Here is a 17,458-nt window from a genome sequence, read left to right on the forward strand (position 1 = left end):
CTTCTTATTTTCAAATAAAATATGAAAATGATAAAAAAAAGTTTATGGTCTACTTTTGATGCCTATAACATGACTAACTTTCAAGCTGCATTTTAATATTTGTTTGCCCAAACCAAACACAATATAACAGGCCATTATAAAAATTAGTTTGTTGAGATGGCTCAGTTGGTTGGGCATCCAACTCGATTTCCTCTCAGGTCGTGGTCTCAGGGTTGTGAGATGGAGCCCTGCATTGGGCACCACGCTGAGCGTGAAGTCTGCTTGAGATTCTCCCTCTCTTCCCCCTCTGCCCCTCTTCCCTGCTTCGGCACACACGCTCTCTTTGTAAAAAGAAAAAAAGTTTGTCAACAAATTATGCTTTCTTATACAAAATGAAAGCATCTTAAATAGCATAAGCCACTCATTAAGTGAGAAAAAATAAAATGCACCTTATAAATCGTGAGCATTACTATTACATTAGAAATACTTTATGACATTCTTTGATATCAGATTGATCTAAAATAAGATAGTAAAATGAGAATAGCTTTTGGTCAAAATCATGCAAAAATAATTGAAGGATTTCTTCAGATTATACATCATAAGAAAGAGATGTGGGACGCCTGGGTGGCTGAGTCGGTTAAGTGTCTGACTCTTGGTTTCAGCTCAGGTCATGATCTCAGGGTCATGGGATCGAGTGTCCCACACATAAGGTCCTCTCTCTCCTTCTACCCCTCTCTACCTCCCTCTTACTTCCCCTCCCCCCCAAAAAAAGAAAAGAAAAGAAAAGAAAAAGAAGGAGGTGCATGAGTCAAAAACTTTGGGGGAAATGGTATCTTTTCCCCAACTTGATTATCAAAATCACCCAGGGAGCTTGTTGAATAAAGTGACTTCTGGTCACCCCCCAGACCCACAAATCAGCTTCCAAGAGATGCTGGGGCCCCTCTATTTTATACACACCCCAGATGATTCTGATGATGAGCCTGGTGTGGGAAATACCCATCTTGTCAGAAAGCAGTTTCTCGAGGCAAAAAGAAGCCAGAAAAGCAAATGCATCGGCTGGCAGAAGAACAAGATTGGCAGAAGGCGGCCAGATCTGCACATGGTCCTGCCCTGGAAGATCTTAGAAAGCTGGAGGGAAGGCAGGAAGACACTGAAGGGGTCGAGCCAGGATTTGGTGAGGATTAAAGCTGCAGGGTAAGTCATCCGGCAGATCCAATGACTTGACTCTGAACTGTCTCTTACCATGGGACCACGGGAAAGTCACTTGCTTCACGTTCCTCAGCTGGATGATGAAGATTAAAAAACAAACAAACAAACAAAACAACACACACACAAAAAAACCTCCTAGGATTGTGGTAAGGGTTAAAAGAAATTATCCAGACAAGGCATTTGGCCCCAAAGCAGCCCCAAGCTAAATAGAGAACCCAAAGAGAGACTGGGGAATGACTTTGAAGAAGGATTTTGACTCTGTTCTTTGAACTGTCTCAGCAAAATTTTATTATATTTTTTGAAACTGTAACTTGTCCATTGTTCTATTCTTTTAGGGATGGACAGCTTATTCATAATCAGTCTGCAACCCCATGCCATTTCTTTCGGCTGGCACATCAATAGTTGAATACTGTCTCCAAGCCTGGAAATGATTCTTTTTTTTTTTTTAAAGATTTTATTTATTTATTTATTTATTTATTTATTTATTTATTTATTTATTTGACAGAGATAGAGGTAGCCAGCGAGAGAGGGAACACAAGCAAGGGGAGTGGGAGAGGAAGAAGCAGGTTCCCAGCGTGATGTGGGGCTCGATCCCATAATGCCGGGATCACGCCCTGAGCCGAAGGCAGACGCTTAACGACTGCGCCACCCAGGCGCCCCTGGAAATGATTCTTTAGGGAAATTGAGTTAGAACATCTTGGTGAAGGAGGTTAAACAACGCTGTGTTTTGAAAGTAGTTTCTGCAAGGTTCTCTGGGTGAAGATGAAGGTTCTGGAAAGGGAGTTTCATAACGCCCACCTCCACTGAACAAGCCAAGTAGCCAGACTGGGAGGTGGGGGCTGCGTATGCTGAGATCTTTGATATAATTCTCAACATATTTAACATCTTTCAGAGATGAAAATGTAATTGTTAGCTAGGCTTACAAATTGGTGGTCCTATTCTAAAGCCTGCAGACTAACTCACTGGAAGTGTACAGGCTGGTAATGAGATTAGAGACTCAGCTCTCAGATATCACACAGACTAAAATACATATTCAGGAAGCTGGAGATGGGGTCCCGGAGCGGACCAAAAATATGTTATGCAAATACAATGTGTCTGTATTAGTCTGGGACGTAATGAAAAATAGAAAGTCATCTTGAGACCTTTCTTTTCCTTAAAAGCTATGGTGGGTTCAGAATTGCCCCCCTGAGGGGTTGCCTCGTCCCTGGGCCCTGGCGGGCTCTGCAGAGCATGGGTGGGTAGCTCTGAGAAGGCACTTGCAGACGAAGCCCCGCCTGACTGCTGACAGGCACAGGCCCTGCAGCAGTAAAGTGAAAAACTGAGGGTTGCTGAAGGGCAGGGGGGTAGGGGGATGGGGTAGTCAATGGGCATTAAGAAGGGCACATGATGTGATAAGCACTGGGTGTTAAACGCAACTGATGAATCATTGAACACTACATCAGAAACTAGGGACGTACTAGTTTGTGGCTAATTGAGATGAAAACAGATAAATAAATAAACAAACAAATAAATAAAATTTTAAAAAAGAAGGTGGGTGTGTAGGTATAGAATATTCTGAAAGGAAGCTCAATTCAAGTGATAATGGCTGCTTAAAGTGGGAGAGATTTGGGGACCTGGGGGTCCGGGAAGAGAGAGGGAATTACTTTCCATGTGTTCCCTTTTTCACTGCTTAATTTTTCTTACCATTGCATGTATTAACTTTGTTTTACACTTTTGCATCAACTTTCTAAAAATAATTTTTAGAAAGAATTATTTAAGATGGATGAAGATTTGGATACGGAGAGGAAAATAAGCAAAGGATATCATATGGTTCCTGACAACAAAACCTAGACAATGTCTGACTTTGGTAGGTTCTTTTTTTTTTTTTAAGATTTTATTTATTTATTTGACAGAGATAGAGGTAGCCCGCGAGAGAGGGGACTGGGAGAGGAAGAAGCAGGCTCCCGGCTGAGCAGGGAGCCTGATGCGGGGCTCGATCCCAAGACCCTGAGATCATGACCTGAGCCGAAGGCAGACGCTTAACAACTGAGCCATCCAGGTGCCCCCGACTTTGGTAGGTTCTTAAAATGAATATTAGTTGAGGGGCGCCTAGGTGGCTCAGTTGGTTAAGTGGCTGCCTTTGGCTCAGGTCATGATCCCAGTGTCCTGGGATGGAGCCCTGCATCTGGCTCCCTGCTCAGTGGGGAGTCCGCTTCTTCCTTTTCCTCTGCCCCTCCCCCCACCACTTGTGAGCTCTCTCTCTCAAATAAATAAATAAAATATTTTTTTTAAAAAAGCAGGAGAAAGAATGAAGTGATTATTTTCGTCTTTATCCTTGCGGTTGGGCGTGGCTACTCTCCATCCGTTGTTAGAATTCATTGTGTGTTCATATCTCTCCCTTCCTTTCAGACACCACGCTCTTAACTGCTACAAATTATTAGCATATTTCATCAAAAATTCTTAGAGCAGAAGTATGCCACATGGTGATAATTCCTTTCATCAGAAGAATGAAATGGGAAGTTTGGGACATTGCTATTCATTAAGGTACATATCCACAGCTTCTCTCATTGATGAGTTTTTCCCCTCGTCCATAGTCAGGATGAGAAATATGTATGTGAATGTGATAAAGAGAACATGAGATAATTTGTTATGAAAATCTAACGTGCTGTTTTCAATTTACTGGAGAGGTCCGGCACGGGGGCCTCTCAACACGTAAACTCAATCTGTACATCAGCTCATTACCACAGAGAATGCATCCCTTAAAATGGGAGAGAAAATTGGCGTAGACGTAAGTGGTCTGATATCTGGGGAGTGTAGGAAAAAAAACCAACCCAACCTTAATTTCCAGGCAGCAGTCTACAGAAGGCAGAGGTAACAGCTAACTACTAAATGTGACACAGCGTCCTAAGGAGCTCACAGGGGTTCGCGCCAGGGAGGAGGCAGGAGTCGCTCACGTTATGGCACAGATTTCCTCTTCTTGAAAATTAAACAGGGGTAGGATTAAAAATTGGTACATGATCAGAGATGCCAGATGATCAGCTTCTAGAAACTCAACTTTCTTTTCTCTCAGTCCCCAAGAGCCAGTAATTCATGATCTCTTAGGCTAACAAATGTCAACTGAACAAAGAGAAATGAAAACCCTGACCACCTGGTAACTCGTCAGGGCCCAGGAATTGTTGATCTTTCATAGAGAAGCAGCCAAAACTACGGAAGAATTCCACACACTCGTGCTGGTGCTCTTTCACTGGTTTACCACCTGGCAATAAAAAATCTGTGGAACGAAGGAATGAATGAGTGGTAACAGGATGGGAATGTGGGTCAAGAGGGACTTTCACAGGGAGACAAGAGGGTTGGGTGAATATATTTTAAGAAATTAAATTCGAGGAGTGAAAAGAATTTATACATGTAAAAAAAATACTAGTTAATTGGGTAAATAGTCATAGGTTTTGAACTTGGATTTCTAACCAGCAAACTGAAAAACAAACAAGCAAACAAAAAAACCTCTTAAGATCACCAATAAAGTGACAGAGGCACTTAGAAGTTCCATTTCCTTAGGAAGTGTGCTCATTCATGCCACATCCACATAGAAACTTATTCTCAAGGATTTTCTGCTATTTTGTTGTCCCACTGAAGACCCCGGGAGACCACCACATACTGGATCAAGAGGACCCTTCCGCTTTTCCCTCACTCCTGCTCACTCTCCCCACTAAAAGAAATCTGTATTAGATCGTTCTCTCATACAAGGATTCCTGGAAGTGCCTCCCAGCTTGGAACCAGTTCAGAGGAGAGGCCAGCGATTAAGGAATAACCCTTGCAAGCAGGAGGTGTTCCAGCTGCAAGAAGACAGTGCCAGCTTCCTATACAATCTTCCTATCCCAATCTCATTTGGGATAATTTAGAAGATGCATAAATATTTTTACCCACCTTATTAAAATGCTTTTAGTTCTATATTTGTATGTGACAGTTAAATGGTATAAAAAAATGTCTAGAATAATACACTCAATCCTATCTGCCTTCCGGAAGCCTCTAACTGGAACAGGGTATTCCCAGATTCAGTCATTTTTCCCTGAACAATCACCCTTATACCTCATGAACCGAAATGAAGGACCAGAGCAATAGGGAAGTGAAATAACTCGGGTATGCTCTGTTTCTACCTAATGTTCCTAGCTATAATATCATTCTTTTATTCATTGTGTTGGAAGCCGCTTCAAACCCTTTTCGGAATGAAATAGTTATAATAAATAATTGAACAGCATGTGTGTGCCTGCATTCGAGGAATAATTACATTGCTTCAACATGGGACTTAAAATCATTGGAATTAATTTGAAAACACTCTCCTCGACTCCATTTTCTCTCAATTCGAAAAATACGACATGTCAAAACCTGTTTCCTGGAAGTGACCAAAAGCAGCCAAATTAATTATCAAGAGCTATTATCATCGAATATAAAATTATAGAAAGGCCTCTGAAGACTAGACTCTGCTTACATTTCAGAAGGGTGTGGTTATGGGTGTGAAATGTGTGGCTAACATGTAACCCCTGGCTGTTTGCCCCAAGCATGCCCACACAGCCACCCCCAGGGAGGCCAGCTGGGGCACCAGCAAACCAGGAAAACAGTCTCACTATCACACTGTTATCTGCTGACACTAAACTTGGAGATTTAAGAGTATAATCAGAATCAAAGGAGATGCCAGTCTGCTGAACTTTAATTTTAAAGTTATTAACAAAAAGCAAAACCTACCAGAGCAGTCTGCAATTGCTTAGCTTCTAAATATATATAGCTGTAGCCCCAAAGTGGTCTTCAGAGCTAGCCTTGGTTCTTTGGATTATAGGTAATTTGGGGGGCTGGTGGTGGAGCGTCCCTCCAGCATAAACTTCCCACACATACATGCTCTTCTCGCTCAGAATTTTAATGTGAATGTTATCACAACTTCACAGAAATGTACACATTCCAGTTATTCTTAGCTCCTTTTCAATCACTGGCCTGAACTGGAGTTTCTTTGGAAAGCAGTGCTTTGTCCGTCTCTTTAAAAATTCATTGACTTGTTTTTTCAGTCTTATGACTTCTGCTCTGGGCTAACTGAAGCCAGGTCATTTTGAATGTTTGAGTTAAAGAGCCCTTGGGAAAAGAAACTTCAATTATTTTCCTGTCTGGGTAAGTGTCAGAGCAATTCATCATAACAACGAATACAAATGTACTTACTTCTATAAAAGTCAACTCCTTGAACCAAGACACCGGCATTTGATCTGTTGCCCTGAGCTTTTTTTCGGACTTCAGTTCACTGAACCCTTTATGCCTGGGCAGAACTTACGCCCCATTGGTGAGGTCTTCACGGTCACGAGATAACGAATAGGAGAAATTTGGCAATTAGCTGGACTACTTGGACTGGGCAGACAATTAAGTCATTTGGGCTGCTACTTGAAAGTGCATACTCGGGCCAGCTGGAGAGCAGAAGAGAAGGGTAAAAGAAGCTTTCATCAATATGGCCATACCTGCATTGAACAGACCTGGGGATGAAAATATAAATATGTACAAAAGCCAAAAGGAAAACCAGCAAGTGATTATCTGCTTTAGAAAGGAAGGTCACCTGAGACTCTCTAAAGTTCTCTTGATTTGCAGTAAGATGTCTTCAAACGTTATCTTGATGTAAAATTTCCCCCATTTTTAGACTAACCCTCAAGAAGCTAGAACTGTTGTTTTGAGAAGGCAAAGAGAAATAAACAAGGGTTTCCCACCCCAGAATGATGCTCTTGAGATCCCCCCAAAAAAGGTCACAGAGGGGCAGGAAACAAGAGACGATGCCCTGGAAGAGGAGGAAAGGAAGAATCTAAGTCACCTGGGGTGTATGCCTGGGAACATGGCGGCAGGAGTGCTCTTGGCCATGGGTGGGAAAAAATTGGGGAGTGGAGAGGACCACCTGGCAGGCAACACAGGTTACCACCTGGAAGCCAGGTTGCACCTGCAGATGTGAGCGGTAAGGAGTTGTTCTACCAATGTTCATTAGGCCAGGACCCTCATGGACACCTGCAGGCCCATTGCCAATGGACAGGATGCCCATCTCTCCAAACATTTGCTGAGCTCCCGAATTGCCTCATATTTCCTCCCTTGAATGGCCTGAACCATATAATTCCCCCCAACATAGAGTGGGTCTTTGCTACTCAGCCACACTTGTGGGGCAAATCCAAAGCCCTGTATGTGGGTGAGGTTGAGTGGAAAAATATCGCCCCATTACGAATGCCTGCTCATTCTAATCAAATTTATGGAAATTGAGTCAATCCAATCTTTTCAGAAGCATGTCTACTCCATAAAGAGTCTTCTTGAGGAGCCCTGGCTCACCTCGCCTACATGGCTGATGGCTGGTATGTTAGGTTGAAAAGGCAGTAAATGAACGTTGGGTTGACAGATATGAGCAGATACCAAATGGAGTAAACTTGACCCACATCTTTCCCCATAATTTCCGGAATGAGCCTAAAGTGCCTCAATCTCCGTTTCATTCACTCATAGAAGAAAATGTTTACCCAGTACCAATCTAGAGTCTCTCTGCTTTTGCATTCAACTAATGCAGGGATATTCAGGATAATATCTCTACCCTCAGGAGCATTAATAATTGTACAACCAACATTCACTATAGTGAAATGATCATTGAAGTCCCTTTTAGCTAGCAGGTGAAATGATTCTTTTCAAGTTTCATTGAATATCTAACTTGGGGAACTTGGGTATAAAATGCAATATCTTGGACTTAATTTGGCGGGGGTGGGGGGATTCTTGTGTCCTATGGTGATGGTGGTGTACAACAAGCCTGGGTGTCTCAGGATTAAGGAGTCTTGAAATATGGCATCCCCACTCTCTTCATCACCTGTGCGAACTGTAAGTTACATGCAAGATGCCGGATTGCTTGATTTTGCTTTTTCCTTAACTTTTAACTTAGTGAATAGGAAGTACTCTGGGACTAATTTTAATGTGCTTGATAAAAATCCTTGCCCACTGATGCTTATACACAATCCGAGTTTTAATATCACTTCAAGAATATCAGCAGAAATAAATGGTCACTCAAGGCAAGAAAACAGGACTTTTCCCCTCTCTTCTCATTTATTTATGATTTACTGATTTGAAATCACATTTAGATTATCTGGATAATATAAAGGAGTAGAAATAAAAATATAGTCTCCCTCTTCATTTTTTTCTTGTGAAAATTTTCAAATATTCAAAATAATTGAAAGAATAAAATAGTATAATAAAGGACTACAGTCCTTTAAGTCCTTGGATTTAATAATTATTTAATAATTATTAACGTTTTGCTATAGTCATTTCATCTATCCATCTATTTATGTATTTATTGTGGAGCCAATTGAAAGCTAATTTTTAACATTATGGCACATCATGACTACGGACCTCGGCATGCAGAGCCTAAAAACAAGGACATTTTCATTACAATTATTGCACCTATGAAAATAAACAAAATTTCTGGAATACCATTAAAATCCTGTGCATGGTTTTTTTTCCAATGGTCTAAAATTTACTATTTGTGCTCATTATATAGATTTATTTTGATGTTCCAGAGATGACCTTATCAACACTCGGTTCACACTGTCCGCAGAAAGCATGGCTTATGAGGCTGTCCTACTACCCAAATTCTCACTTGTGGTAAATGTACTCCAAACTCAGTAACTTGCAGACCTATTTTATTGGACAATGAAGTCAGCCCGGTGGGATCACCGATAGTTGATGCCGGTTATCTGTCTCTATGTACAGACATGCCGCAGACAATTACTACGCGTTGCTTTGAAATTCTCCCAGACCCGAATCTCCACGGCCCAACCTGAGGTTGGACAACCCTGGGGTCTTGCTGGTTCTTTTGTTCACACAGAGGAGTAGCTTCGGGCTGGGGACGATTTCAGCCACAGATCCTCCTCGCCCAACAACCGTGCAGAGCCGCTCGCTCCGCAGGTATCGGCTTATGGGGATTAATCCGATCCAGACAAGAACTCTGCCCTGTTGATTGAGAGCATATCCGTGTGCTTTGAAAATAAATACATAAATACATACCAACTGAGCATTCAGATAGCAGGGTGGACCTGCTTTCATGTAAAAAAGTGCCTGCACCTTGTCCCTGGCGAGAGTCAGAACCTTAGCCATCCGGGGCTCTCACGGTTTTTACCTGCCAGGGAGGGGACAGATCATGTCGTGTGCTCTGAAGAAAAAGAGAACACTGGGAGGAGCTAGTGATGGGTGGAAGAGTCATGCTGTCTTGGTAAGGTGGTGGGGCAGAGCGCCTCGGAGCAGATGGTGGATTTGGGGAGAGACCAGGGAGGGAGGGAGCCATCAGGGAGGACATGGGGGGGTTTTGTGCCCAGGCAGCAGGAATTGAAGGGCTGCAGTGGTCTGCCTGGCATATCCGGGGAGGGGGGAGCGGACCGAGGGAGGGGGACAATGGTAGGGAATAAGCTGCAGGGCTGGGGGGTGGGCTGCTGGGGGATAGGGTGAGGTACCAGGTCCTGTAGAAGTCTTGGAGGCCAGGAGGCATTGCAGAGTTTAGCTCTGAGATGGAAAGCCGTTCACGATCCATGTTTAGTAACCGAGTAAGGTTCTATGGCCTGTGTATCTGTGCAGCAAATTTCCTTTGCTCCTTTTTCTCGTCTACTATGTATTTTTTAATCTCCAATTGTAATGTATGCATTTTTTACTAAATATGCAATTTGGAAGTCATCTTAAATCTTTCGTGGAATCAAACAATACATATCTGTATCTGTCTATCTATCTACCTAAGCAGTAAAGATTTTAAAATTATATGACTTGTCTGTGGCTAACATTGCTGGTTAATATGAGCAGCGATGTTGGCTCAAAACAGTAAGAACAAAGTTCAGGCGTGGAAATTTTATTTCTATTCAGAATAAGGAAATTCAGAATCCTAGCAGTAACCATGATCCTTTATTTAATCTATCCATTCAAAGAGGCCTGCTATCTGTCCTAATATAATTGATAGCCTTCATATAAATATTATGGGCAGTCACTATGTCTCAGGCTACAATGTCAATCCCTTAATATTTCAACTTTGGTTTTGAAACTTTCCTTATTTTTCCTGTATAGTTTCCACAAACTGACTTACTAATTCTCATGGCAGCCTATAGAAAACAGCTCGAGTGGATGTTTCAATGAGCTAAGAAATGTGAAAACAGCATGTATCTTCAAACCAGAAAATCATGTTAAATCACCTCATATATTCATTCATGCCTACCATTGGGGGAAATGGAACGGGGGCGGGGAGAAAAGGTACAAATGTTTTGCCTGTCCACAGGCTGTTTGCTGAATCACCTTACACAGATTATACAACTAAGAATATTTACTGAATGCCAGTAACTAAAAAGTGTGAGCTCCATCAGCCTTTCCTAACGGCTTATTTAGTGCTGTGACTAACACTGATAGCTTTTTTTTTTTTTTAAAGATTTTATTTATTTATTTGAGAGAGAGACAGAGAGGCCAGGAGCCCAGGGGCTGGGGGAGGGTGCAGAGGGAGAAGGGAGGGACAAGCAGACAAGCCGACTCCCCACGGAGCAGGGATCCTGACACCTGGCTCCATCCCAGGACCCTGGGATCATGACCTGAGCCAAAGGCAGATGTTCAACCGACTGAAATACCCAGGCGTCCTAAACGTTGATAGTCTTAGACAGTCTTGGGTTTTCACTGATTTTTCAGAGTGTCCAGCTCAAAAATGGCAACTTGAGGCGAGAGCCTTGGCTGCAGCGATGAGTGAAGTCTGTTATCTAGGTCTTAAGTAAAGAAATTCCATCCTCAGAAAAGGGATAGTGTGACCCAATATTCAGTTTGGCAGTAGAAGCAAAGCTGAGGTCGGCAGTGTAGGGGCTGAGGGTAGGCCACCCCAAAAGGTGCCATTTTGGCATACTGGTGATATTAAATAAAAGTTATTTAACAGATAGCCTGTGCAAGGACTTTCAGACCCTTCTCTCTCTTCCGGCAAGCAGGAAATAAATCTCCCATGGGGGAGGTACCTTCAAGATACCAGAAGATAAAAAGACATCCTTACCTCCAGAGACGGGAATTCAGGGCTGAGAAAGCTGTATAAACAACCCTTGTTACTTTTTACTGATTTACTGCCCAGCCCAAATTCTGCTTAGAATATCTTACTAATTGTGGGGCGCCTGGGTGGCTCAGTCAGTTAAGCATCTGACTTCAGTTCAGGTCGTGATCCCGGGGTCCTGAGATGGAGTTTGGGTTTTGCATTCAGCAGGGAATCTGCTTCTCCCCCCACCCCCATGCTCGGCACTCTCTCTCTCTCTCTTTCAAATAAATAAATAAAATCTTTAAAAAAATTTCTTACTAATCAAATCTCCCAAAGTTTTCTTTGTCCTGTCAATTACTCGCAGATTTATTGTCTCTTTGTCTAAAAAGTACAGAAACTGTCTGCTTGATCATTTCTTTAGGTCTCCATTTTATTATTGTGCCTTTGTGCACATTTAATGAAACTTCGGGGGGTTTTCTTCTGCTAACTTGTCTCATGTAAATTTAATTCTTAGTCCAGCTGGAAGACCTCAAAAGATAGAGGGAGAATTTTTTTCTTCGCCACTATAGGAAAAAGATTAGGATCCCTTGGGGGTAATAAGAATGAGAGGAAATATATGGATAAAAAGACAGATTCAGGGAGATCTGATGCCTGAGATTTGATGCAGATGCTGTCTGACCTTCCTCTGTAGTCAGGAAACAGAGACAATAGGAACACATCTGGCTGAGTGTCTGCAGTGACAAAGGAGAAGTGACCATGTACACAGTACAGTAAAGAATCTGCTTAGATGAACTTTTAAGTGACCTTCGATTTACTGAAGTTGTGCCTGATTATTGCATGAAATTTGGAAAACATAAAAGTGCACACAAGAAAATTAAATCCCATTCCCTGGAGATCGTCATCATGAACAATTTGGCCTGTCCCTTTTTAAAAGGGTTCGATGCCTGGGGTTTGATGATACATTATGACGCTTCCCAAATGTCTAATTGTTGGAAATCAAGGGAAGGCATTTTGGTGGGAAGACTGGTGCTGGCTCTCTGGCTCATCCAGTCATTCCACAGATACTGAGTGAGCATTCATCGGCGCCAGGCCCTGTGCTGGGCATTGGGCACACAAATATGAATGAGACAGTTGTAGTTAGTCCCTGTCCCCATGGAGATTACATTCTCTCCAGGAAAACAGGATTAGCATTTAGTTACAATTATGAATGAATGCAGGCATTATGAAATTGTACAACGGTGTCTCCTGACATTTCCCAGACTCACTTTGTCTGGTTTATGCTAGAATTAGCCTGGCTACCCAGAGAGGCCCGCACACGGTTGAGCGCTGGCATCTCCTGGGCAGTTGTCGGAGATGCAGACTCTCAGGCCCGTCCCGACCTAATGAATCAGGATCTGCTTTTCCACAAGCTTCGCCGGGATCCATAGGCACATAAGGGTTTGAGAAGCATGGGTCTGGGGCGCCTGGGTGGCACGGCGGTTAAGCATCTGCCTTCGGCACAGGGCGTGATCCCGGCGTTATGGGATCGAGCCCCACGTCAGGCTCCTCCTCTATGAGCCTGCTTCTCCCTCTCCCACTCCCCCCTGCTTGTGTTCCCTCTCTCGCTGGCTGTGTCTATCTCTGTCAAATAAATAAATAAAAAATCTTTAAAAAAAAAAAAAAGAGAAGCACTGGTCTAAAGGGTGAGTGGGAATCAGTGGGCTCAGGCAGGTGGTAGAAGGCATGGGGAAGGCCTGTCAGGCCCATGAGTGGGCGCTGGATGGAGGCGCCTGGCACTTGGAGATGGTGGAGACAGGCCAATGTGGATGGACCAAGGCCAGACGAGGCTGGAGGGGTGAGCAAGGGAGGCCCTCCATTAGGGGCTAGCCACAGGTTGGGACCACTTTAGATTCTCCTGGAGCCTTCAGTTTCCTCACTGGCCAAGGGACCATTATCCTCCCCACCCCCCACCCCCCACCACCAGGGCTATTGGGAGGATGAGATCAGTTACTGTACTGCAAATGTTCACAGCCGTAGGCCCTCTCACTGCTCTTCTTTGGAAGAAAAACAGAGAAGAGCTGTGGTCTGCAGGATGCTCGCCGAATTACCTTACCAGGTCTGGAACTGGGGAGGTGAAACTCAAAAGTAAATCCTGGAGCTGAAATGAATAGTTTATCAAATGCATCCCAAATACAGGTAGTGATGCAAAAAGACTGTGATTTTGCATATTGGTAGAGGTAGAATGTTGTGGGGGGGGCGGTTAGAAATGGTGGAGCCTGTGGGGTTGGGGCTGCCCTGGGGCCAGGACTGCTTCCCCCCATCCCGGTCTCACTTCCTGGCATGAGCCCCCAGCTCCCTATGATGTTATGGGATGCAGGAGTGGGATACAGAGCGCCCCCCGGAGAAGTGGCTACTAACCTCTGCACAGTTTTTCTGTTACCGGTGGGGGCTAGAAAGAATAGAACTTAACACAAAGCAAAACAAAACAACATCAACGACAACAATAAGCCAAAACAAAACAACTGCAGAAGAGAAACAGAGAGGCGCCTGGGTGACTCAGTGGGTTAAGCATCTGCCTTTGGCTCAGGTCATGATTTCAGGGTCCTGGGATCACGTCCCGCATCAGACTTCCTGCTCAGTGGCGAGTCTGCTTCTCCCTCTCTTTCTGCCCCTCCCCCTGCTTGTGCTCTCTCTCTCAAATAAATAAATAAAATCTTAAAAAAAAAAAAAAAAGGAAGAGAAACAAACATCCCTTCAAAAGTAAAGGCCTTGAATTTCATTGACTCCTATTAATCAGATTGAAGGATCTGGTTTCCAAGGCGCTTAGCTACACCACGGCCCTCCCTGCGCTGCACCTGTGTAACTCTGCACCAGGCTGGGAAGTCGCGCAGGTGACCCCGAGAGCTCCTCTTGGTTCTTTGTGTCACACTCTGTGACGCAGGCGCAGGCCCCAAGCGCCCGCTCAGCTTGATTTACAGCCTGAAACCGCGCCCCCTCCTCTCTATCTGGTCTAACGTTTATCCGCGCAGCCCCTCCAAGGTGTGCACAGCGCGCTTTCTGCCATCTGCCACGTTATTTGTCCTTGTGGGCTTTTCACAACTCTTGTTTACAATTCCTAATTCACAGAAGGGAAACTCCAGGCCAAGAAAGTTCAAGTGAGCAGTTTGAGATTAAACGGCCGCAGTCGGTCAGGGGCCGGGCAAGAACAGGAGTCAGAAGTTCTGCTACTTATTTCAGAGATTTTTTTTCATCCTCATCATTAAATAATATTTAAGTAACAGAAAAATACTAAGAAGGAAATCTCAGGGCGCCTGGGTGGCTCAGTCGGTTAAGTGTCTACCTTTGGCTCAGGTCATGATCTCAGGGTGATCAAGCCCCGCCTTGGTCTCCCTGCTCAGTGGGGAGTCTGCTTCTCCCACTGCCTCTGCTCCCCCACCTCACTCCTGCGCTCTCTCTCAAATAAATTTAAAAAAATCTTTTTTTTTTTTTTTTTTTAAAAGAAGGAAGTCTCATTAGCGATTATTCCCACCACCCAGAAGGGAGCACTTAGGAGCACTCTGGCTATGGACTTCCAGCCTACAGCACCCACATCCTTTTCAAAACTTAGAGTGTGCACATTCATGTAATTCAAAAATGTATATAAGAACATTATAGATAACTGTTCTTGACACCCTCCTCTCTGGATTCATTCAACACCCCAAAGGTTGCCTTTATGAATTTGGCAGGTATCTTTCCAAATTTAGTACCGTTTTGTTGCATATATCTTTATTCCTATGCTGGACCCATCAGCCATTTTGTTCCTGAGATCTAGCCATACTTTGATCACCGATCCATTGGTTGTAGCTGTATAGTACTCCATCACGGGTCACTAATTTATTCATCCCACTTGTCACGAACACTGGAGCTCTTTCCAATGTCTTACTGGGACAAACACTGCAACGATGAGTGTCTTGGTGCCTTTCTCTCAGTGCTTATGTGGAAATGCTTCTCCAGGATTGAATCCTACGGGTTGTTGGGCGACAGGTCATTCACATTTTCAATTTTAACAATTACTGCTAAACTGCCTTCCAAGCAGCTCACTCCAACTGACGCACCCGGATCAGTGTACGAGGGCATGTGACTGTCCATCATCTGCAAAAATTCTCGTTGCTGTCAGACTTGTTCAAGTATAATTTTCCAAAGTTAAATATGACTGTCAGATATTTCTACAAATATGGCATGCACATGTGTCAGACATTTTATTCCCCTCATTAATTAATGCAAAAATTTGTAAGATGAAAAAGCTGACTCAAAGACCATTTGGAGAAACAGGTTTATGTTGTCCTTAACATACATTAAAATAAGATTTCGAGACTAGATTTAAAAATGGTTAATGCCCTACAGGACAATAAATGATAACCTGAAAGTTAGCTTTTCTCCTGGGCAAAAATTACTTGCATCTCTATCAAGCACAAATCTACAAGCTCATATATAACCCTGCAGAGACTTAGCCTTTCATTAATAGTAAATAGTAACATCAAACAATGGTACGTTCTCCTAGAAAATTAAGTCATCCTTGGGCTTTAAGGCAGTGCCCAGTAACTTTGAAAGGACAATTTGTATCAATGCAATGGATGAAAAATAGCAGTTCATCGTGTTTTAATCTGAATTTCTGTAATTATTCATGGCTTTGGAGCAGCTGTTATTTCTACTTAGGCATCTAGTTTTCTCTCCTTCTGGGTCTCTTCAAACAAACATCACTGATAGGAAAATACTTTCTTCTCTTTGGTGACTGGGAACGCCTGGCCCAGACTCAGGCGCAGCCTCACAAAGTTAGGTCTCCTTGGCAACAGGAGATTGATTGTTCTTAGGAAAGACTTTACAGAATGCATAACAACACCTTAAATCTGGCCTTTAAAGTCCTAGCGATGGCTGTTCAGTCCAGTGGCAATGGGAGAAAGGGTGTGTGTCCTGGGAGGGTGGCTGCCAGGGAGGCCTCAATGGGCCTTTGTTGAGGAAGGTGGAACGCAGCTCTGTTGGGCTCCTTGAGCCTCTGCCCTCAGGCCTCTTGGCGCACAAGGCCGACTCCCGTGGTCAGCCTATCAATCACACCACACTGACTGCCACCGCAGTGCGGGGAGGGCGTGCTAACCGCTGAAAACTCCTTCTTCTCCCAGTTTACACAGCAAACAGGGACCAAGACCAGCACAGCGAGGTAAAGATAAACCTAGACGGTGACCCCTGAAGATAGGATACCAAGTCACTGGTGTGGTCTGAACAAAACCTGGTGGCCGTGATGGGGGGGGCACATCTCCCTCCGACTGGATTGAATCAAGTGACCAGCAACCTGCCCTCAACCTCTAACGTTTCTGCGCCCTCGTTGGGCTCCCAGTGCTTTCTAGAACTCTGCAAAGTGCCGAAGGGGGCCTAGCTCTGGCTCTCCCACCCCTCCTAGGTCGATGTGAGGTCACAGGAGACACTTCTGGAACGATCTTCCAATTCTTAAACTATTGCTTCAAATTATCTTCTCATTAGGAACAGAATAAAAAAAACAGGCTGTGAATCACGGCTGCTATAAATCCCAGTTTCCAATGTGGACAGTTTCCCCAGTTTGACTTCTGAAATCCCAGACTCACAAAGGGCTACCAGGTCACTCCGGGGGGGCTCTTTCCGAAGAGACTCCTTTCCCACCACGGGTCTGTCCCACTTCTTGGGGGGCGGGTGGATCCCCTCTCCTGTTGGAGGGCGACCGCTTGGTTGGATGGCCAAGGTCCTAAGGGACGCCTGTTCCCTGTCCTTCCCGCCGCGTCCTGGTCTGTCTGCAGCGGGTGTCGGAGCTGTGGCACGACTGGAATGCGCGGGGGGGGGGGGCCTCGGGGAAGGGAGCCGACACCGGGCGGGGAGAAGACGCTGAGCGCGGGGCGTACGCGGGGCGAGCGGGCCTGGGTCCCTAGTCCAGGCTCCCGGACCAGCCCGGGATGGGTGGGCGACAGTTCCGACGCCCGGCATGTCCGGACCCCCGGCACCGCAGTCTCCCTCGCGCTCCGCCCAGCCCTGGTCCCCGGCCCCGGCCCCGACCCACGTGCAGTTTCCTTCCCTGTCGCCGGCGGGGAGGGTGCGCAGCCCCCCGGCCGAGAGTTCCCGAGGAGCAAGAAACGGAAGAGAGGAAAGTCTGCACCGAGAACCCCGGGAGCGCAGGCCCGCCCCGCCCTCCGTTTCCAGCTCCTCGTCCAGTCACCGGCCGGCGGCTCTGGGGCCGGGAGGGGAAGGAAGCGGCGGGGGCGGTCTGGGTCAGGGCGGAGGCGCGGTGGGGGG

The sequence above is a fragment of the Ailuropoda melanoleuca genome, chromosome 5 (assembly GCF_002007445.2).
Source record: "Ailuropoda melanoleuca isolate Jingjing chromosome 5, ASM200744v2, whole genome shotgun sequence".
Taxonomy (NCBI): domain Eukaryota; kingdom Metazoa; phylum Chordata; class Mammalia; order Carnivora; family Ursidae; genus Ailuropoda; species Ailuropoda melanoleuca.